Source organism: Leptonychotes weddellii, chromosome 7 (genome assembly GCF_054177405.1).
Source record: "Leptonychotes weddellii isolate Sample4059 chromosome 7, ASM5417740v2, whole genome shotgun sequence".
Lineage (NCBI taxonomy): Eukaryota > Metazoa > Chordata > Mammalia > Carnivora > Phocidae > Leptonychotes > Leptonychotes weddellii.
Window position 1 is genome coordinate 26,034,478 of NC_138375.1, and position 23,629 is coordinate 26,058,106.

Here is a 23,629-nt window from a genome sequence, read left to right on the forward strand (position 1 = left end):
TCTCTGTGCAAAGCCTGCTGACCACATGGCAGATCTGAGGCACACTGATCATCTTCTCTGTTTACCTAAAGGCTACGTAGGACCTAGTGTCTGTGTATAGCACATCAAGAGACTCCCTTGCCTCTATGGTGGGTGCTTTTCAGGGCTCACTGTGCTAACCCCCAAAGCTCACTTTTCAAAGGAAGAGATGCCAACTCATTTTTCTTGAACTCCATAGACTTAATTCTTATAGGCCTATACTTTAGAGAAGGGCAAGAAAAACTGCTATGGAGAAAATGTTCAAACGCATTATTTCTCTAAGGACTAAACAATGTTTATAATAATCAGAGAAGAATCGGGTTAAGAATGCTGTGTTACTTGGGTACTTCCTCAGATCGAAAGGTCAGGTATGATTGTGTCCCATCCTTGTAGTCAGGGAGGTCAGTTCCAGAGATAAACCTTTACAATTTAGCAAGCCAGATTCTTTAGGAATAAAAGCTGATTAACAATGTCTACATGGGTCTTCATTTTAGTATCCTTCCAAGTAATGGCTGGTCCCATCCACATTTCCTCTCCTCCTTGTCACTTCTCAGTCTCTTTCAATCTGTGTTATGCTCACCCTATTCCACTCAAACTTCTCTGGCAGATGTTGTTAAATCAATGTACAGTTTATGATCCTTAGCTGGCTGTACTTCCCAGCTGTGTTTAAACAGGCATCTCGTCTCTAAATTCTTTACTCCCTTGACTTCTCTTGCAACACACTGCTGGTTCCTTTTGAACATTCATTTTTCTATCCCTTTAATAGATTCCTTATCTTCTGTTCTGACCTTAAACTTTAGGGTACTCAAGTGTTCATGCTTGGCCCCTATTCTTCTCATACTACATTGTCCAGGGATTTCATTCATGCTCTTTAACAATTATTAACTCTTGATGATTCCTAAATCTTTTTGGGCTCAAATGTTACATACTCTTGTACTCAACAAATATTTTCTGAAACACAAACACAGTGCCAATGTGGACTGGTCTGAAAAGGCAACATCTCCACCACAATTCCTTATGTTGATTTCTGACCATCACTCTATATGCTTTCTTTCCTCAGATATTTTTATTTCAGAAGCACTGAGGTCTTTCCATGCCTCTCCCTTCTTTTCTTGCCCCTGAACTTTAATCAGACTTCTTTACAACATCTTAGTGTTGTAAAGAAGTAAATCTCTAGGAGAGAGATTTACAATAAGATTTCCTAGTCCACTTTCTGGGCAATTAGATGTGCTCTGTAGGGGGTATCATCTGAGTGCCTCCTTCTTAAGATTATGTCCAAATTTTTCTTTCTTTCCTTTTTTTTTTCTTGTAAAAAGATGTTTTAAGAAGACATTTTCCCTTTTTATTCTGTACTTCTGTTTTCACATTGTCACATGTTCGCCACATCTTACTTATTTAAGGAAATGACCTTTCATCCTGGACTTTAATCAACATTTTGGTACATCTTCCTTGTTCCATGTTAACCCAGGGTGCTTAGAGAAAGGACAGTGAAGTACATCACAGGTCTTGGCAGTTTACTACCTAGCGCTGTTTCATATGGTGATTAATGGCCCCTAGAGGACCCGATTACAGAAACATTTTGTCTCTTTCCTCTTGCACAGAACTAAATGACATTTATGGGATATCTTGAGAAGCTAATTGATATGAAACACACTCATATGTTCGATATCTTTTCTGATTTAGACACGTAGGTAGAGTTTTACCTTTACCGCACATTAGAGACACTCCTGACCTGTGGGTGTCAGCTCATTTCTGGTTATTTAAGATTATCCTTGACTTTGACAAGGTTGGTATTATAATATTTTGAGGTGGTACTCTGTAAAGCAGTATCCAGGTCTGCCTTAATTACTGTTCTATCCCCAGTATGTAGCACATCGTAGATGCTCACTGAAGATTTGTTTTTTAAAAAATCTGTGAATGACTGTATCTTTACACCTCTCAGTTAATAACCTAGGTCCCTCTTGCTAATGATGACTGAGGCAGAACTGACACATTCCTCAGGTCACCAGGCTTATGGGTTTGGGAATGCATCTTGACACCAGACAAATTTTGAATATTATAGAGAAAGATTAGCTGCTCAGATCTTGTGCTGTTGTGCCAAAGGTCACTTAGTCCCTGCCCTTTCAAGGAAGAGCCTGGCCACTTGCTGAGCACGACCCCCTGGGCTGGTTGCATAATAAATTTACCTTAGCATTTTGTTATCCTGTAGATCATTAAAGAGGAGTTAGTCAAGAATAGATCTTAAAGGCCTTTTAATGGGAACAGGAATTAGGGAAATAAGGAATCTAATTTCAAGTATGCTTATGAAAATTTCCCATAGAAAGGTGAGTTTCGGGCACCTGGGTGGCTCAGTTGGTTAAGCGACTGCCTTCGGCTCAGGTCATGATCCTGGAGCCCCAGGATCGAGTTCCGCATCGGGCTCCCTGCTCAGCAGGGAGTCTGCTTCTCCCTCTGACCCTCCCCCATCTCATGCTCTCTCTATCTCATTCTCTCTCAAATGAATAAATAAAATCTTAAAAAAAAAAAAAAGAAAGGTGAGTTTCAGGAGTGGCCTGAAACACTGACACATCATGGCAGGTATCTTGTCCAGTCTTTACAGATTACTCTGTAAAAATTCTCAGATGGCTAAACTCAGTTAGCTTCCACAGCTATAAAATTTCAAAGACCCTGATAAGCAAACCAGGGCCTTTTCTCAGAGAGGAATCAATACCACTGCATTTGAATCACAAGGAACCCAGACAGCTGATCTTTCCAAATTTTTGTTTGCATCAACAATACTCTTCAACACCTGTGAGACTCTGTTTTTATATTCAAATGTTCAAAACCTACACACTCTATACCAGCATTTTCCAATGGAACTTTCTGTGGTAATGGAAATGTTCTATATCTGTGCTGTTCAGAACAGTAGCCACTTACTACATGTAACTACTAAGCTCTTGAAATATGGCTAGTGAGGAACTGAGTTTTAAGTTGAATTTAATTTTGATTAATTTAAATTTGAATATTCACATGACATTGACGGCTACTATACTGGACAGCATGGCTCTATACAATTGAGATACTATATACGAATACAGAGGAGAGTACATGAAATACATATTCTAAAATTATAAAAGTAACAAAATCTCAATAAATAAAAAGTTTTAAATGGACATATGTGGGGGAAAACCCTAAAAACACTCATATCTTAATATCTAAATATAAGTATTGTTAACATAGTGGCATATGATACTCTTTCTATTATTTCTCTTCAGTTTTATGTAAGAAGGGAAAATAGTGCAGGGTAGTCAATATATAGTTAGAATGGTGAAGAGAATAGTATGAAAATCCCAGATGAACCTGGTTTTAACTGATTATGATAGCTATGCCAGGAACTCTCTTCTGAATAGACAACGGGTCAGCTGGCTGCCTCTGTGGAGTGAATGACCCTCCTGTGCGCACATAAATTTCTTCCCCATAAGCTATTTATAATGTCCTACATTCCCACAGTATTTAGAAGGATGCATGTCTGTTAAAGGCTATATATTATACACAGTACATCATGACATTCCAGCCTTTAGCATCCTAGTGGGGCATTGTCTAGACTGTCAGACCTGGGCTTGGGGTGTATAAGGCAGCCTGGGCAGCTAACAGGCAGTATTTAGCCACTGGGACAAGCAAAGAGAGCACTAAAGAGAAGAGGGTGGACAAAAGAGAGATGGAGAACACCATCTTTATATTTTATTCTAGGACAGGGTCATATATACTAAAGACGTTCATTCATTCATTCAACAGGTAATTTGTAAGTAAGTACCTATTCTATGTCAGGGTCTTTCAGAGGAATATGGATATATTGGAACAAAGAGAGTCATATTCACTTCCTCATGAATTGAGAAGTCTAACATAGAAAGAGAAATTAAGCAGTGGAATACATTTTTTAAAAAATATTCAATTACAAGTTGAGAAAAGTGCTATGAGGGAAACATGACATGCTGGAGAAGAGGTCCTCCATGGATAAGAATAGTCAGAAAAGGATCTTTAGAATGGTTGAAAAAAGGACCTTTATAGTTAGATATAGGAAGGTTGGGAAGGAGCTGGTTCTGTGAAGTGTGTGTGTGTATGTGTGCATGTGTTCACCATGCTGAAGAAAACATTTGCAGAGGCCTGGTAGCGCAGAGCTTGGAATATAGTGAATGAAGAAAAGATGGCTTGACCTGACATTAAAGAAGTCATCAGGGGGCAGATCACGTAGGTCACATAAGGGCTTCAGCATTTATTCTAATGGAAACAGAGATACTGAAGAGCTGTAATTAGGAGGGTGACACGATCATCAGCCCTTATTTTAGGTGAAGCACCATTCTAATTGCTGAGGATATAGCCTGGAACAAAACCATCAAGAATTCTTGTCCTTATGGAGCTTATGTTCTAGTGGGAATTGAAATAAAAGTAGAGTTGAGTTTGGAGAAATTGTTGAGATTTCAGCGATGTCCTTTGAGATGACTAAAGACACTCCCCGAGGCACAGGTAGCCTGACAGGTAGGACTCTACCTGCGAACCAAGCCCCGCACTGTATCTGTCTACCGGTTCAGGGAAAGACTTTTCACCTGCATCTGCAGCTCCGCCTTGTCGGGAATGCTTCCTTTGCAAACCATTAGCATGGTTCCTGACCTCATAAGCACAGAGCTCCCTCCAGGCAAATCAACTATCTTTTGGTTTAATGGTATCTGAGGGCATAGTTCAGGTCTTGTCACTCATTTATAACCTAATTCAGATTAGTATGGGCTGAAAATGTCAAGCTAGCCAAAACTTAACTGTAAGCTAGTGGCAGTTAAATAATGAATACTTCCTGGAGGAATTTCATCTGTTGCTTAGGCTGCAAAAGAGACACAGCCAAAATCTAACCAGTCTTCTTTTTTTTTTTTTATGTTATGTTAATCACCATACATTACATCATTAGTTTTTGATGTAGTGTTCCATGATTCATTGTTTGCGTATAACACCCAGTGCTCCATTCAGTACGTGCCCTCTTTAATACCCATCACCAGACTAACCCGTCCCCCCACCCCCTCCCCTCTAGAACCCTCAGTTGAAATCTAACCAGTCTTAAAATGACTTTCAACTGATTTCTTGTAGAGAAGCCTCAGAAATTCACTGGGCCTATGTCCAGCTCTGCCACAGACCAGAAGCTCATCCTTATCCTCATGACTGGCCATCACCACTCCTGGAAACACAGCACAAAATCCTAGTAAACTGAGCATGACCTTCCAAGGAAAAGGACAGATGGCCAGTTCATGTCCCTTTTTAGATGCAATTTCTGGACCCAGGGAAATGATGTGAAGTTTTCTCTTGAGCACTTCCCATCATTTGGCTATGACCTTGAATACAAATTTAAGGGGATGCCAAAAAACCTTGAAATCAAGATATATAATACTTTAATACACTATTTTCAAACTCAAAATTAATGCAAAAAAAATCCATGATGGACAGAATATCATAATTTTAACTAAGGACAGTATCTGTTGGGGTGACTGCCCTAAGCTGGGCTTCAGCAGACCTGGGCCCTTCTCTAGCTGTGCAGCACCCAGTGAGCTACTTTACTTCTCTGTTCTCAATTTGCAGAGGAAACAAACTGAAACCAGAGAGGTACTCATTCTTTCAAGGAGCTATTCATTAAGACAGATTCACTTGGGGAAGGGAATTCATGCTCAATATCAATAATTTTTAAAATGCTGCCCGGAAATTCTAGTGTGCCATGGGGCTGAATGGAACTGGGCCAGGGATTGCCCTGGCTGGCCTGATAAATGAATTGCAACTAAAGTATAAGATGCTAAGAGTGGATTCCTATATTCCTCCTGCCACATGTTGTTAGCTCTCTGGCAGTCATACTCTCAGTTTAGGGCAGTATGACAACAGGGCAGGGAAGGATGTGGAAGGATGGAGCAATCTTCCTGGAGCTCCTACTCCCTCCCCATCATCATGCTAGGTACTTACCATTTGGTTTAATCCACCCCCCCCCATCAGAGGAGGTCAGGACAATCACCTCCATTGCAGAGACGGGGAAACTAATATATTTACATAGGGAAGCCTTTCATGAAAACCCTCAACTAGTCTCACAAAGCAGATTCATCCAATGGGGCATCGGACCTGCTCATTTCACAGACCCTCCAAAACTGCCCACTGAAATTCAGTTTTCATTCAAATAATTGGAGAGCCCCCACATTCCCCAGCAGCTTGAAGGTGAATGGAGCAGAATTCAGCAGAACAGAGGTTTAACAGTCTCTGGGGTCTGCTGAGGATGGGTTGTTTCTGGACAGAGATGGCACAAGAAGGTCTGTTGCGGGGTAAATGGCTCTAGCCCAGATCATCCCCCTGAGAAAAGATTTCCCATTCTCTCTCTCCCCATCCCCATCTCATTTTCCCCATAGTTAACATGTTTTGAGTTCTAACTCTGTGCCAAGTACTGTCCATCCTTTGTATAATATGTTATTTTTAATCTTCATGACAACCCTAAGTGGTAGGAATGATTGACTTGGTGATGTCAAGTAACTACCTGGCTGCTCACCAGCTGGTAAGGAGCAGAGTTAGGATTCAAAGGTGTTCTTACCTGAGAACCTGCATTCTGATATATGGTATATATGCATACCCAAATATCTCTTCAGTGAGGAGCAGCTAAAAATGAAAAATGGTGGGCTGGTACAATCTTTTTAGTCAGCTGTTCAGAGTGTAGCCCAGTGGGTATCACTGAAGACCTAATAGTTTCCCATTTGTAGATAACACAAAATTTCCACCATCTGGGTATTTTCCATTTAAGGAGACAGCATGTTTTACCTGGGTCAAGTGGTAGTTTACTCACAGCCCAAGAAAACGCTAGAAATTGAGAACTCTCTATAGTTTGTCTGACCTCAGTCCATAATTATGGAAGCTTACTTCTGAGCATACCAGTAACTTTCCACTCCAGGCTAGATTGGAAATATCCCCCACCTCCCAAAACCCAGTGTACATTATTCTTACAGCATCAGTCAGAACATACAAAATGACAAAAATGTCAATAGTCAGAGCTTTTTCTTCCCTCATATTTAACTCAAGTGTACCCTTCACCTTTTGGCCCCATTTTCTAAAAAAAAAATAAAATTTAAACAAAAATAAAAAATTGGTACTCAGAAAAGATGCTGGAGGTCAAGGATCGTATCTGACTCACTTTTGTATCTCCAGCACCAAATACAGTACCTGACACAATGTAAGCACCCAGGAAGTATTTGACGAATGAATGAAAGCTACTCTGAATGTGAAGAAGGTGCTACTGAACCACCATTGATAGCATATAAGCAGAGACATTTTTTCTAGAAGTGCAGATGGACTTTCAGTAAGCCACAATGCACATCATCCTCTGCCTTGCTTCCTCTGGTTTTTCAAAACTGTTTCCCTGCAGCTGGATTTACTGACACATCCCCATTGTGGTCACAGGATTAACCCGCCCCACTAAGTCTGGAGTTAGTTAATCAAGTTGGGGACAGGAAGTGTATCAGTGGCTTAGGTGTCCACCACCTACAGGGGCTTAAGAATAGGACAAGTTCCCAAAGTTGGATTCTGAGTGCTCAGCAATCTCTGCTGGGTTCACCTCAACCCTCAGAGTCTGCTGAGGCATCTCATCAAATCCTCCCAACAACCCAGTAAGCCAGATATGTGTGTCTGTTAGGACTGGGTCCGTCTGCATAAAACAGAGCTCAACTACAGTAGATTAGCCAAACAAGAGTTCATTTTTCTCACATGACAAGAAGCTGCAGTACCATTTTCAGGGCTGTCCTGTGGCTCTCAGTGCCATCAGGGTCTCAGGCTTCCTTCAGCTTCCAGCCCCGCCCAGCTTAGCTTCTGGCTTTGGACTTCCCACTCACCAGATGGCTGTTTCTCTTTCAGTGTCCTGTCTGAATCTCAGGCAGAAAAAAGGGGCAAGGGTGAAGGGCAAATGCATGTGCCTGCTACATCAACCCTTTCCACAGGTTTTCCCACAGCTCCTCCCAGGGATTTCTGCTTATATCTTAGCAAACACAACTGGGACTCTGGGGATATTAGTGTTTCTAATTGATTACATTGTTTCTGAAACAAAATTGGGGTCCTCTTTGTAATGATAAAGAGGAGACAAGTCTGGCAGTTACTAGTGTCTTGTGCAACATGGCAGTATTTGGTGCTCCAGGGAAGAGCCCTGGGGGCCCATGCATTTGAGGGTTATGTGCTTCCTCCCCACCATTGGGTGACCCAGTCCACAGCACCAGGCTTCCATTGTTTCCCCTCTTACCACCCATCCTCCCTCATACCTCAGTCTCCCTCCTAACTAGAGTCTTGACCTGAAGCCTCACCACTTCCCAGCATCCCTCTCTCTCCCTCTCCTGCTTCTCCAACAGCCTCTCTCACCACTAGTAGGGTCCTTCTGTCTATTGACCAGATTTCCAATGCTGGTCACTGTGCTGCTTGGCCTCTGACATTAATCAGTGGATGGCAACATTGCCTGCAGCCCCCTAGTTACCAGGCTGGATCTCCTTAAACTTGAGACTGTCCAATTCATCTCTAATTCTGTCCAGGAGATGACCCAGAGCCTGTTCCTACAGTCAGGTTAGTTTCAGTGCCCAGAAAGCTGGGGAAAGAGGATCTAGTTTCCTTGGTAACAAGGTTTGCAAATGCCTTGCATTTGGCCCCTCTTGAGGCTGGATATACTCAGAGCGGAAGAGAAGCAGCTTTCATTCCCCCTTCAACATCAGCTGATGACTGAAGGTATGGAGGATGTGGTTCCCCAGCATGCAAAGATAACATCTCTAGGCAGCATCACAGGAGGTAGGATTTGAAGGAGCTAAGAGGCATAAAGCTGTCATCTAGGCTGACTATTGTGCTTTAACCATGTGAAAGTGAGGTCCAGAAAGGTGGAAGTAAATTTTCTAAAGGGGGAGGAGCTGCACCCACCCCTATAGGATCCCAGCCACACAGCCGAAGGGAAGTATGTCAGGGTGAGCTAGGAGTCTGAGACCTGCCAGTGGGATCCGTTCTAGAACTCTCTCCCAGCCTCCTTTACCCACAAGCAAACCATCCAACTAATTACCACGAAGGCAGATGGAGGGGACCTCAGGTGGCTACAGGGAGAACTTTCTGTTCTAAATGAGGACAGCAGGGGTGCCTGGGTGGCTCAGTCATTAAGTGTCTGCCTTCGGCTCAGGTCATGATCCCAGGGTCCTGGGATCGAGCCCCGCATCGGGCTCCCTGCTCCACAGGAAGCCTGTTTCTCCCTCTCCCTCTCCCCTTGCTTGTGATCCTGCTCTCACTGTCTCTCTCTGTCAAATAAATAAATAAAATCTTAAAAAAAAAAAAAAAGAAAAGAAAATGCAAGCATTTAAAAATAAATAAATAAATAAATGAGGACAGCATTTTGGCAGACAGCTGGGAAGACAGGAGCTTTAGGAAAGGCAAGTGCTGAGTGGTTGAATGGAAAGAATTTTAGACATTAATAGTTACAGGCACAGGGGCACCTGGGTGGCTCAGTCAGTTAAATGTCTGCCTTTGGCTCAAGTCATGATCCCAGAGTTCTGGGATCGAGCCCCACATTGGGCTCCCTGCTCAGCGGGGAGTCTGCTTCTCCCACTCCCTCTGCCACTCCTCCTTACTCTTTCTCTCTCTCTCTCTCAAATAAATAAATAAAATCTTTTAAAAAATTGTTATAGGCACAAATAGGGAAACAGGTCTAGAGCAATAGCGGAAATTGTTCAAAGATGTTGAGGGCTGCAGTAATGGAGGGAATAGTAATGGCAGCTAGTATTTGCTGAGCATCTACCATGGGGCAGGCACTATGCTGAATCTATTTACTTAATCATCACAACAGCCCTGTGAGTTTGGTACCAAAGCCCACAATCCCATATCTAAATTCCTTGAGGCCAAATGTGTTTCCAATTCTGAATTGTTCGTGTTTTAAGAAAAATAGTACAGTGCATGCATTGCATACTATGTAATGATTCCCAAGGGATCTGGGGCAGCACCCACTAAGCAAGCACATTGAGATTTCTGCAGCAAATGGGCTAGACAAAGACCATAAAAACCCTCATGTCAATCTTGCCACCAAATAAGTATGGGTGCCCCATTCATGAAAAAACTTTTAATTCCCAAGCTTTGAGGATTTTGGAGCTTTCAGATTGCATCATTATCCTCATTTTCCAGGGGGAAAACCCTGGCTTTAAAGAAAGTCTGGCTCCAGAGTTACTTGGTCCTGCTGTCTGGTGATAAGGCTCATCTATCATATTTTATGCTTCCTATACCACTATAATGTATGTAACCAGATCCAGTCCTCAGAGAAATGCTAATGAGTGGAAGTAAACTCTGTTGTATCTCTTTTTTTTTAATTATGTTATGTTAGTCACCATACAATACATCATTAGTTTTTGATATAGTGATCCATGATTCATTGTTTTCATATAACACCCAGTGCTCCATGCAGTACGTGCCCTCCTTAATACCCATCACCAGGCTAACCCATCCCCCTACCCCCCTACCCTCTAAAACCCTGTTTGTTTCTCAGAGTCCATCATCTCTCATGGTTCATCTCTCCCTCTGATTTCCCCCCATTCATTTTTCCCTTCCTTCTCCTAATGTCCTCCATGCTATTCCTTATGTTCCACAAATAAATGAAACCATATGATAATTGACATTCTCTGCTTGACTTATTTCACTTAGCATAATCTCCTCCAGTCCCATCCATGTTAATGTAAAAGTTGGGTATTCATCCTTTCTGATGGCTGAGTAATATTCCATTGTATATATGGACCACATCTTTATCCATTCATCTATTGAAGGGCATCTCGGCTCTTTCCACAGTTTGGCTGTTGCAGACATTGCTGCTATGAACATTGGGGTGCATATGGTCCTTCTTTTCACTACATCTGTGTCTTTGCAGTAAATACCCAGGAGTGCAATTGCTGGGTCATAGGGTAGCTATATTTTTAATTTTTGAGGAACCCCCACATTGTTTCCAAAGTGGCTGTACCAACTTGCATTCCCACCAACAGTGTAAGAGGGTTCCCCTTTCTCTACAATCTCTCCAACATGTGTTGTTTCTTGCCCTGTCGATTTTTGCCATTCTAACTGGTGTAAGGTGGTATCTCAATGTGGTTTTGATTTGAATTTCCCTGATAGCTAATGATGATGAACATTTTTTCATGTGTCTGTTATCCATTTGTATGTCTTCTTTGGAGAAGTGTCTGTTCATGTCTTCTGCCCATTTTTTGACTTGATTAAATAATCAAGTCATTATTGATGACTATAGATTATAGATCTTGGGTACCAGCCCTTTATCTGTAGCGTCACTTGCAAATATCTTCTCCCATTCTGTGGGTTGTCTCTTTGTTTTATTGACTGCTTCCTTTGCTGTGCAGAAGTTTTTATCTTGATGAAGTCCCAAAAGTTCATTTTTGCTTTTGTTTCACTAGTGTTTGGAGATGAATCTTGAAAGAAGTTGCTGTGGCCGATATCAAAAGAGGTTACTGCCTATGTTCTCCTCTAGGATTTTGATGGATTCCTGTCTCACATTGAGGTCTTTCATCCATTTTGAGTTTATCTTTGTGTATGGTGTTAGAGAATGGTCGAGGTTCATTCTTCTGTATATAGTTGTCCAATTTTCCCAGCACCATTTATTGAAGAGACTATCTTTTTTCCATTGCATCTCTTTAACAAATGGGGAAAATAAGGTTTGAAAAAGTGATGTCTTGCTCAAGGGTATAGAATGGAGGGATAGAGGCTGAAGTCAAGCCAAAAGTAAGGTCTGCAGACTTCTGACTCTCCCGACTCCTACTCCTGTGCCATTTGGGCACATTCCTTAGAAATTATTTGAAGGAAGAGTAATATGAAGAGAATGTTAATATTTGTGATGTTTTGAAAAATAGGTTTGAAGTGGCAGCAGAATTAGAGTAGAAACATGGAAGCCTTTGCTAACTTTTTGAACAAATTGTAGAAGACTCCTTATCTTCCCCAAATGCCACAGAGCAAGGTTCCAACTGGTCAAGTAAGGGGACATGACAGGGAGTGCATCTGTAGCCAGTCCACCCACCTCTCCCAGAACTAGAGCATTTTTTTTTTGAGATGGAGATGATCCCTCCCGATATTAGGGTTATCTGAGGTCTCCTGCCTATCTCCAAGGACAGCAGAGAGAGAGGAAAAAAGAACAAAAAACAAAAAACAAGCAATGTCCCGAACCCTGGAGGGTTTGAGCAGGAGGTCTCTGCTGTCATGGCCCAGGGGCTCCAGACCAAATGTCAGAAAGCCACAGCCACAGGGCATCATGAGAAGGGTGGTCTTCAATATTCAGGAAGGGGACGGAGGAACAGTCTGCGAAGTCAGCCCCAAGAGCAAATAGATGAGGGACATAGAGGATGCTGCCTAGCTCTTTGTGCTCAGAATATGTGTAGCCCTTAGCATGGATAGGAAAACAGGTTGGGTTGGGGGTCATGGGGAAAGGCAGGTGGCCCTGGAGAATCCTGGGAAGGGTGGAGAGATGAAGGACATGGAAGAACTTCAGTACTTTCCCACCTTCTTGCATCATCACATCATGGAGCATTATTTCCAGCAGAAATCTCTGGAGATGTTTCCACTACTGGCTATAGCTATAGTTTTTCTAAGATGCCAAATTGACAGGTATTATTTAAGGGTCCCAAAAAGCCCCTCTGCCCTGACCTGCAAATATCTCAGTCAAATATCTCAGAGAAACTCCTTGGTACTAATGAATTCTCCAGAAGACACCACATGCAAAGATTTTGCCAAAGATATGGCTATGCACATACCATCCATCTGTCTGGAATGTTCTCCTCAGACTTTTCTGTTAAATTTTCATGCATCTTTCAAGACATTCGTTAGGTCCATGCCTCTTTCCTAGATACTCAAATAGCTTTCTCATATACACTTCTATTAGAACTATTGTCCCTCTGTAAAATTGTTACATGTTTACAGATTGCGCTCCCCCCCACTGGATGGAGAGTATAATAATATAGCTCACTAAATGGGGCAGTGTATGTGAAATGCTTGGTATGAAGTAGGCACCAAGTAAATGTTAGCATTTTTTTTCTCTTGCCTTCTGTCAGTTCTTACTAGGATTCACTTTTTTCCCACCTGCTTCCTTATCACCACTATAATCCATTCCTCAATCACTTTAAGAACCCCCTAACTGCCTTTCTAGTTACCAATGTCTTTCTTTTAATAGGTCTTATGGGCTTCTGACTAATGAACTTCCCTAAGATATCTCTGTCCTTGCATTTCTCCACTAGTCCTCGTGATTCCTAGGTTCCTAGTGATCTATTGCACCAGCCCCAAATACCTAGCAATGTATCCAGCAGTAACATTTCGTCCTCCCAGTCATAAAACTCTTACTAATCCTTTTCAGGGAATCTAATCCTTAGGCACCAAACATGCTGTGCTAATGACCAGTTCCAGGACCTCTGTTCTTATATCTCCTAACCCACAGTATTCTTTCTCCACACCACCTTTCAAATCCTCCCTTCCAGGTTTAGATTAAGTTGGAAATCCTCCATAAATCAATTAAATTCTTTAATTAGTCAATTAATAAATGTGTATTGAGTCATGCAGTTGAGGGATGGGAATAAAAAGGAAAGTCTCTGGGCTCTCAGGAGCTGAAGTCCTCGTGGAGGCTTGATGCTCACTCAGATCCAGTATCAACTTTTCGATAGAGATGCCAAGTGTAACCCATATTTGTTTGGCTCTCTCCATTACCTGATAATTTAGGACTCTACTTTCCTGGAAAGCTTCCCCTGAACATTTCTGAAAGTTGATAAAGGGCGTCTCACTTATGCTCATGAACAAGAACTTGGCAGCTTCTCTATCAGCTAGGGATGCTTCTATCTGCAGGTAATAGAACACTTGACAATGTCTTAAGCAACAAAAACACGAATGTTTCACAACTCTCAGAAATCTAGAGGTAGGCGGTCAGACACGAAGCTTAGTATGAGTTCAGAGAATGACTGATAAGTAGCAAAGTTGACTACACTTGGGCTATTGAGTCTGCTATGGGTCCTTAAATTCTCCCTGACTACTGAAAAGATATTTTCCAGTGACTGAGGTAGGGATGTACATATAAGAGGAGATGGGAGTGATGGTGATAGGGGATCAAGTGGCCCTGTGTGGATGAAGGAATAATATATGAGCAGGGATCTTATAGGGAATAAGTTAATCATTTAATTTTTTTAACCATGTCAGCTATGCTTGACATTCAACCACATTGGTAGTCTATTAAACACAAAAAATGAGGAAAAGGGAATACCAGCACATTTATTGCATATACTTCCTATCTTCTTTTTCTTCCTAGACTTCTAATTTCTGTACCTATATTTAAAATCCTAGTGTTCTTTGGTCAGTAATCAAGGCCTAAAGAAACAATGTCTACAGAAGGACTATCCACGTGGTTGCTGGTTACATTGTTAGTGACATTGTTGCTAACCTACCCAGCATCCATTTCCTCCTTCTTTCTTCCTAATAGAATTTGAATGTTATTCAAGTATGGATCCAACCCAAAGTTGTCTCAGGTAAGGTTGAACCTCCTTGGATGAAGCTCAACAATGTCTTAAAAGACCCAAGCTCTTTGCAACCTTTTGCTTCACTGTCCATGGTATCTTGGCTTTTCATCCTCCTACTTATAGCCCATGACCTCTAGATGGCTGTCATCACTCCAGGCATCATGAGTAATTCAAAGACATGAAGCAAGTGGAAAGGTCAAGAGGCTTTCTCTTCTCAGTGCTTTGTCTTTTTATTCAGAAAGAGAAGCAGGCCAACTGCCTAGTTATCATATCTGGATTCCTTCCTCTAGATTCTATTGAACCCCAGTGGACATTTTACCCTTTTTCAGGCACCACTGTCCCTCTTAGTAGGGTTGCTACATTTACCAATGAAAATACAGGACAACCAGTTAAAATTGAATTTGATAAACAACAAATAATTTTTAGTATAAATATGCCCCAAATGTTACATGAGATATACTAAAAAGCTATTTCTTGCTTATCTGAAATTCACATTTTTTCAAGATTTTGTTTGTTTATTTATTTATTTATTTATTTATTGAGCATTAGTGAGGGGGAGGGTCAGGGGGAGAGGAAGAGAGAGAGCAGACTCCCTGCTGAGTGTGGAGCCCGACAGGGACATCAATCTCATCACCCTGAGACTATGACCTGAGCGGAAATCAAGAGTCGGACACTTAACCAAATCAGCCACCCAGACACCCCTGAAATTCACATTTAATAGGGCACCCAATATTTTATCTGGCAACCCTTCCTTATGGGCACTGCCAACTTTCACCAGGTACAACCATCTCCCTAAGGAATTGATAGGATGGCCTTGAGTTCTCAGAATGCCACAGCACTGGGATTCAAATGAGAAACTTCACCTGAATGCCTCTCTTCACCATTCATTTCACACTCTATTAATGGAATCCCAATGAAGGTGGCACGGGGGCAGAAGAAAATGTGAATGACAAACGCTATGAAGTACCCAGCATTGCTTCTTCCCTCTGAAGCCAAAGGTTTGGCCAACCTTGTCTGTCCACCTTGGCTCTAACTTGGATGTGTCTTTACCAGGAGGCTCCAGCCCTGTTGTCTTGGGCAGTATCTTTTCATTTCATGCAAATAGACCTATTCACCTGTCAACACAGACATGTCAGAATCCTAGAAGTAGACATGGCTTAGTCCCATAAGTAGACATGGCTTAGACTTAGCCATGGGACTAAGCCTAGAAGTAGACATGGCTTAGTCCCATAGCTGCATAAGCCATGTGCTATTCAGAAGAGAGACAAACAAAGGCTTTGCCACTTAAGACCATCTTCATGGAAATTTGAATTTGGCTTGGTTCTTGAAGGAAGGAAGTGAACAGGTCAGCAAGCAAGAGGAGGATGTGAGTGGGAGATGGGAGAAAGTATGTTGTCTGGAGACTGTGAAGAAATCAAAACTAAATAGAGCAGGGGTGGCTTGCTGTGGCGTCATGGAAGTGAGGCTGAGTAAATTCAGGACCATATTGCAGAAAACACTGCAAGCAAGGAAGGGCAGTGAGTTTGATCTAGTAGGAAATAGAGAACCTTTAGAGCTCCTGATCAGGATCAGTGAACAGATGAAAGCTGCATTTTCATATTGCTTCAGCCATAGAGAGAGAAATCACAAAACCATGCCTACGCACAAAACTGAAGTTAGAAATTGTTTTTCTAGCTATTAAACTTTGCAATCCCAAAAAAAAATATGTCAGATCACTCAACCTAGGCTTGTTTTTTTTACATTTCCCCCTTATCATTCCCTTGTGTAAATTTAAGTCCCTCAAAGAGTAACCCAGCATATTTTGTTGAAGGTATGCATTCCTTTGCCAGTTAGGAAATCTGAGCCTTTAGAGGAATTCACAATTTTTAGCTACATTCTTTAGTTACTGGACAAAAGAATAAGACCATCTAGTATTTGAGAAAAATGTATATTCTTAGATATTTAAGGTAATGTGAACTTCATCTCACGCGCAAGGATGTTCCTGGGCAACTTTGATCATTACTAACTCTCTGATAGACACTTCCTTCCTCCTGGACCAGGGGCTTGTTTACAGCAGCATTCCCCACCTGCCAGTAAAAACAGCTCCCCCTTCACCCAACTGCCCTCCCACCCTGCAACACCCACAGGTTTTTCCTGCATTATTGCCCAAAGAAGTGAGTACACTTGTTTTCTAGTTAAACACTGTTCTCAGAACAGTACAGTTGATTTGACCCAAGGTAAATCCCTCTCCTTTTCACACGTTGTATCTCAGAAGGGCCCCTTCCCCTCCCCAGAGTCTGGTGACCTCTATTCCTTCCATATTGCTTTAAACCCTATCCTGAAAAGGATCTAATAAACTATTTCACACGAATACTTGGAGATGTTCACGTGGGGGTTGGGAGAAACCTGGAAAATTGAAAGACAAAAGAATATAATGCAACCCCTTTCTAAGACTTTTTCTTTTCTTCTTCTCCCCCAAAAAAATTTTTTTAGGCAGATCCAATCAGCAAGCAGCGCGCGCAAACGTCCTAGGCCAGGAAGCCTTGTTTACGCCCAGCGGAGAAGACCTGAAGTCCGTGGCACTGTGGTGATAAGGAAACTGAGGCACAGACAGTTTAAGTGACTTGCCCAAGGTCACACAGCTTTTTTTCTTATAAGGCTAATTATTACAAGGCACATGTCAGTGAATTAGCAAGATCTAGGTCCAGACAGTACTACAGACATGGAAGATGTTACAAATGCTGAAGAAGAACTTATTAAAGAATGTGAAGAAATGTGGAAAGATGTGGAAGAATGTCAGAAAAAATTATCACTTGTTGGAACTGAGACACTCACTGATTCAAATGCTCAGCTGTCATTATTAATTATGCAAGCGAAATGTTTGACTGCTGAACTCAATCAATGGCAGAAAGAAAGTCCTGGAATAATGCCACTGAATGAAGAAGTTCTTGTAACATTAGGCAAAGAAGAGTTCCAAAAATTGAGACATGATCTTGAATTGGTGCTCTCTACTATTCAGTCAAAGAATGAAAAGCTAAAGGAAGACTTGGAAAGGGAGCAACAGTGGTTGGATGAACAACAACAGATACTGCAATCTCTTAATGTACTACACAGTGAATTGAAACATCAGGTTGTGACATTTTCTGAATCAAGAATCTTTGATGAGCTGAAAACTAAAATGCATGATATAAAAGAATTAAGGAGAAACTCTTGATTACCTTGGGTGAGTTTCTGGAAGATCATTTTCCTCTGCCTGATAGAAATGTGAAAAAGAAAAAGAAAAACATTCAAGAATCAACTGCACAGCTGATAACACCGCATGAAATGTTAGAGGTTAAAAAATGGCCATACTTTAGTAACTAATCAGCCAAATGTTTTGCTTATGAAAATTTTACCATCATTCTTTTTTTCCTATTGGATTGAAAAAAATGAATCCAGATAGAGAAGAAAGTATGGGATGTTGGGAAAAAGTACCTGTTAAACAGTGGAACATCTAATAATTAATTTGCAAGAAATTTTAAAGAAATAAAATTGTTATGCTTCAGAAAAAAAAAATTTTAAAGGGGGAGGATGGAGGGATTTCTTGTTGTTAGTTCTGTTTTCCTTGGAACTTTTCCACTATGACATTGACATGTTTGCTAGGCTGGAAATGGTCACCAAAGCTGTGATTCTTCCTAGAAAAACCAGAAGGAAACCATTTCTAAACTAAGTGAAACTCAAATTATGAGAGTTTAGGCATTAGCCATTCCAAGGAGACACTATTTCTTTAGGCCAAGAAGCATTTCCAGTATGAGGAACAGGTTCTGCGAAGGTCCATGTCACGGTATTCACAGGTGAGGGAGTAGAGTAAGCCTCCTTCCTTTTCCTGCCCCTGGCCACTCTGTTCTCCCTGGAGATGACTTTTGTGATCAGTTTCTTTGGTGTCCTCCTTCCAGAGATAGTCTATGCATTTTCAAAAATATAGGGTTATTTGAAGTTCTTTTATTGGTTTATTTGGTTATTTTTGTCAGAGATATTACATTCACATGAGTTAAACAAGAACAAATATAAAAGGTAATCAGTGAAAAGTCAACCCTGTTCTCTGTCATCTCCATGGTTTTTCCTCTCTGCATCAACCCTTCCCCAAAACCCATCAGCTAACTGCTTTTGTTATGTTCTTATGAATTATCCCAGACCTTTTAAAAGAACATATGAGAAAATACAATTCCATTTCTTCCACTCAAGAGATTCTTTAACTTGGGACTCTATAAAGACATCAAGAAAAATTATTTCAAAAAGCAAACTATGCATTAATGGAATTAACTATAAGCAGTTTACGAACGGTAAATTGAGCATAAATATATACAACAAACTACAAATAATAAAAAAATTTAACTATATAAGGTTCCTTTGCTTCAGGATATTGTGATCATCTTAAAAGGGACCTCTCCTTTTTTTTTTTAAGATTTTTTTTAATTATGTTATGTTAGTCACCATACATCATTACATCATTAGTTTTTGATGTACTGTTCCATGATTCATTGTTTGCGTATAACACCCAGTGCTCCATGCAGAACGTGCCTTCCTTAATACCCATCACCGGGCTAACCCATCCCCCCACCCCCTCCCCTCTAGAACCCTCCGTTTGTTTCTCAGAGTCCATAGTCTCTCATGGTTCGTCTCCCCCTCTGATTCCCCCCCTTCATTTTTCCCTTCCTGTTATCTTCTCCTTCTTCTCCTTCTTTTTTAACATATAATGTATTATTTGTTTCAGAGGTACGGGTCTGTGATTCAACAGGGGCGCCTGGGTGGCTCAGTCATTACGGGACCTCTCCTTTTAAATGTTTTATAAAAATCAATATCTCTAAGGCTGGGCCAATCAAAAAAGCAGCCAGCAGTACACCAAACCAGGTGTACCTAGTATATACCGGACAGGTGTGTCCTGCCCACCAGTGGCCTGTTTGCCCCTGGGTCGGTCTGTGCAATGCTGGGGACCAAGGTGATTTACCACCTAGGTTGGCTCTGTGGTTTTGCCCACCACACACAGGGGTGGTATTCATAGACTGCTGTGGCTCTGGGTGGGAAGAGGGGACTCTGCCCTGAGCCCCACCCTTCTGAGGGTACCTTTATTTGAGAGTTTCATAGATCCTCCTGACTCCAGCAGCCTGGCATTTTACTGCCTAACCATTGCATTTCCTCTCATGGATGGGCTCTACCAGCCTACCATATAGTTTTGTAGGTTACTGCCTCATTGACCTACTCAGGATAACCCAACTGTAAGCTCAGGGACCTAGCTGTGTCCCACTGCATTTGTTCCTGCTGCTTCTTCTCCTTGGAATACCCTCTCTATGCAATCCTAATGTTTGAAGTCCCACCCATCCTTTAAAATCCAGTGCAAGAATCCCCTGAAAGCAACCCAGACTTCCCATGTAAAGGTATGTCTTGCTCTGCTCAACTCCTTACTGCTGGTTCTATCATACAATCACATTCTGCTTATACCTGTCATTCCAACTATAATTATAAGTTGGAATGTTTTCCCCCTACCATCAGACTATAAATTTTGTGACTTTGGTTATTTATCTCTGTAGTCCCCATGGCATAGCTTAGCATGGTGCCTTAAATATTGTAGGATTTCAAGACACATTTATTAAACAGAATTGAATTGTTTGTTTGCTTTAACCCTCATTCATAGCCCAATTGAATAGTATTAGGGGTGTGGGAGGACAGGGGTAGTGCTGAAAATCTCATACTTGATAGATTAAAAAAAAAAAAAGAGAGAGCTTTCCAAGTAGATAGCACAGCAGGAGGTTAAAAATTCAGTCTCCAGATTTAGCATGACCTGAAATCAATCCAGATTCTGCACTTACTAGCTACAAGATCTCAAGCAAGCTGCTTGACTTCTCTAAACTGGTTTCTTCAAATGTAAAACAAGGTTGAGAATAATATATCTACTTTATAAAGGACTTAGAACAGTACCTGGCAGACAGGAAGTATTCAATCATTACTATTTTTAGTAGTTTGTACTGGGGCAACTGTCAGTTTCATCCATTTCTGGTCCTAAGGCTTTGACAGTAGCAGCTGAAGTCAGAAGCTCTTTGAACCCAATGCTCAGAGCACTTCCACTCCCAAGCTGCTATTTGCTTGGGAAGAGGGAAATAAAAAAGCCATCAATGAAATCTCAGTGAGCCTTCATTTCCCACTGGGGAAGCAGGATGAATAATAATTGTGCATGTTTTATCCAAGTCTATTCATTGGTTCAAAAATAAACATTCTCATTTCTAAACTGACACCAATACTGAGAGCCACAGGGCACATGTTTTTATTTGCTATTTGTTACTATCCATTAGTGTTCTTAAAATGTTATTTTTTAAATCCATCCGTATAGCTCAGTAGAGTCTCAATAAGAAACAAACAATTGAACTTAAATATTAGGAAGTTTTCCATCATTTAACAAAGAAAGAGCACTCAGCTGACAAAGGACATGGAAAATTTACAATTTCTAAAGCAAAGGTCAGAGGTAGCCTACAAATACCATGAAGCCTTGAAAAAGTTCAGGAAGCAGAGAGTTAATGACTGGGACCTGCTTGTCTGTCATGCTGGAAATTTCCACTGCTTGTTTTGTTGGCTGTGGAAAGGGTTATACATGGAGAAGAGCTGTTTCCACGTGTGTGTGTGTGTGTGTGTGTGTGCCTTTTTCTTCATAAACCCTTCGCAATGCTGTGTCATGTTCTGTTTTCCTTCCAGCTTTCTTTGTCTTCCTGCCTTCTGGAGTCACCAGAGGGCTCTCTCCTGGCTTCTTTATTGTATAACCAATGTCCTGTGGTACATGGCCTTACTCCCACTATCTGATCTATTAATATTCCCATTGCAAAGACATTATTAGCGATACTTGTTAATGAAATAGTTATTTAGAAAAATACAATAAAATACTTACTGACTCGTGGAAACAAAGAGAATACAAATCCAGGACATTTGACGTTTTATGAAGAATGATAGAAACTCAATCCCTTAGAGCAGAAAGGGACATAAAAAGCAACATTCGAATCAACCCCCTCCCCTTTTTTATTGTAGATGATGACAATGAGGCACAGAGAAAAGAAGCAATGTTCCCGAAGTCTCAAAGCTAATCACAAAGTCCGGCCTTAGGACTAACAATGTATGGCCAACCACATAAAAGATAGAAATAGAGTGGTTACCCACTGTGGTCATGGTCTGTAGTTAAGAAATAGCAAGACCGCTTTCCTCCGGGAGTCATGTTTGGGAAATAGGAATACCAATATGGCACACTGAAATCCTATTTGTGAAGCAGCACCGCTAAAACAAACATTGCAGAACTTAAATATCAAAGTAAGTGTGGATGAAGAGAATTGCTATGTCTCCTTGAGTGTCTCCGTTTCTTCTAGGAGCCAGGGGAGGATTAACAGCTAAATTGCAGGTGTGTGGGAGCAGCTGAGAGTAGATGATTGACACATCCCGAAGCTGTGAGGGGCTCGTATGTCGGGGCTAACATGGGATCCATCTGAGGTAGAACTGTAGAGAAATGTGGCTAAAGGGAGAAAGAGTGACAAAGGAAGAGGCAGGAAGATGCCTGCTTGCCCTGCTCGTGCCACTGTCTTGATCTTTGGGGGAATTTCTTGTAGTGTCCACGGAATTTCTGTTTTTCTTTCTGGGCAAGTATTACATGAAACATCCTCTGGGTCCTTTCACTCAGTCTTTAAAAAAAAACACAGAAATTTATTTTTTCACAGTTCTAGAGGCTAGAAGTCTGAATTTATGGTGCCAGCATGAATGGGTTCTAGTGGGAGCCCTCCTGTTGGCTTGCAGATGTCTGCCATTTACTGTGTGCTCATATGGCTTTTCCTGTGTGTGTGTGTGTGTGTGTGTGTGTGTGTGTGTGTGTGTGTGTGTGTGGAGAGAGAGAGAGAGAGAAGGAGGGAAGAGGGTGGAAGAGAAGGGGAGGAGGGAGCACCCAAGCTCTCTGGTATCTCTCCTTATAAGGGTACTAAACTCACCATGAAGGCCCTACCTTTATGACCTCATCTAGACCTAATTTTCTCCCAAAGACCCCATCTCCAAATACCATCACATTGGGGTTAGGAACTCATCATATGAATTTTGAAGGGACACAATGCAGTCTAGCACCAGTTCATGGAATTAGTGCTGTGCACAGAAAGATTTGCCTTTATTGGCTAGAAAGGGCAAGCTTGAAACCAACCAATGACTTCCTAAAAGTGACACCACAGACACTGGGTCATCAGGGTTATTTATGACACCACGAATGATTAAGTCGGGCGGTCACTGGGCTCCTTCTGCCTCTCAAAGCTCCACTGCCCTTGTAACATGACTCCCTGCAGTTGAAGGGGAGATGGGAAGCCCTCCTAGTGGAGGGCAAGGGAACCTTCTCAGGGCCAACTTCGCAGGATCACAACAAGGGGCCCTCTCAGGAAGCACATTCAGAATGTGAGCACATCCCAGGGCGAGAGGCACGTGGCAGGACAAGCTGCCTCTGAATAAGAAGGGCCCTGGGTGAGTGCTCCAGACTCTGTCTATCACTGCCAGACTCCATGCCTTCCTAAATCACATCAGGCACATCCCCAGGATGACAGGAAATGCCTGTGGTCTGGAATTGTCAGGGGACCTGCATATTAACCTTTCCAAGATGGTTTCAGACCTCCCTTCACCACCACTACCACCCAGGTACTGAAGTCCCACCCATTCTAGACCCATTTCCTGCGGCTAACATTATCTCAATTTTCCAGAGGGAAAAAAAATGAAGCTCAGAGAGGTTAAGTGACTCAATAAAAGAAAAAAAAAAAAAAAAAAGCAGGGGTGCCTGGGTGGCCCAGTCGTTAAGTGGCTGCCTTCGGCTCAGGTCATGGTCCCAGGGTCCTGGGATCGAGCCCCGCATCGGGCTCCCTGCTCCGCGGGAAGCCTGCTTCTCCCTCTCCCACTCCCCCTGCTTGCATTTCCTCTCTCGCTGTCTCTCTCTGTCAAATAAATAAATAAAATCTTTAAAAAAAAAAAAAGATATTCATGAGACCATATAACATTGGAATATTTTAAAAGTCAGAAATTAGACTTGAGAGCCATGAAAATAGCTTTTAAAAATCTACCTGTGTTAATAC

At 41.7% G+C, this 23,629-nt stretch overlaps 1 protein-coding gene and 1 pseudogene across 6 annotated transcripts in view; one reads left to right on the forward strand and one right to left on the reverse strand.

Annotated features, from left to right (window-relative positions):
• Positions 1-23,629, reverse strand: part of RANBP3L (RAN binding protein 3 like) — a 275,898-nt gene that overhangs the window by 98,825 nt on the left and 153,444 nt on the right. The gene's annotated exons all lie outside the window — the stretch shown is intronic.
• On the forward strand, positions 17,038-17,888 carry LOC102741448 (centromere protein K pseudogene; annotated as a pseudogene).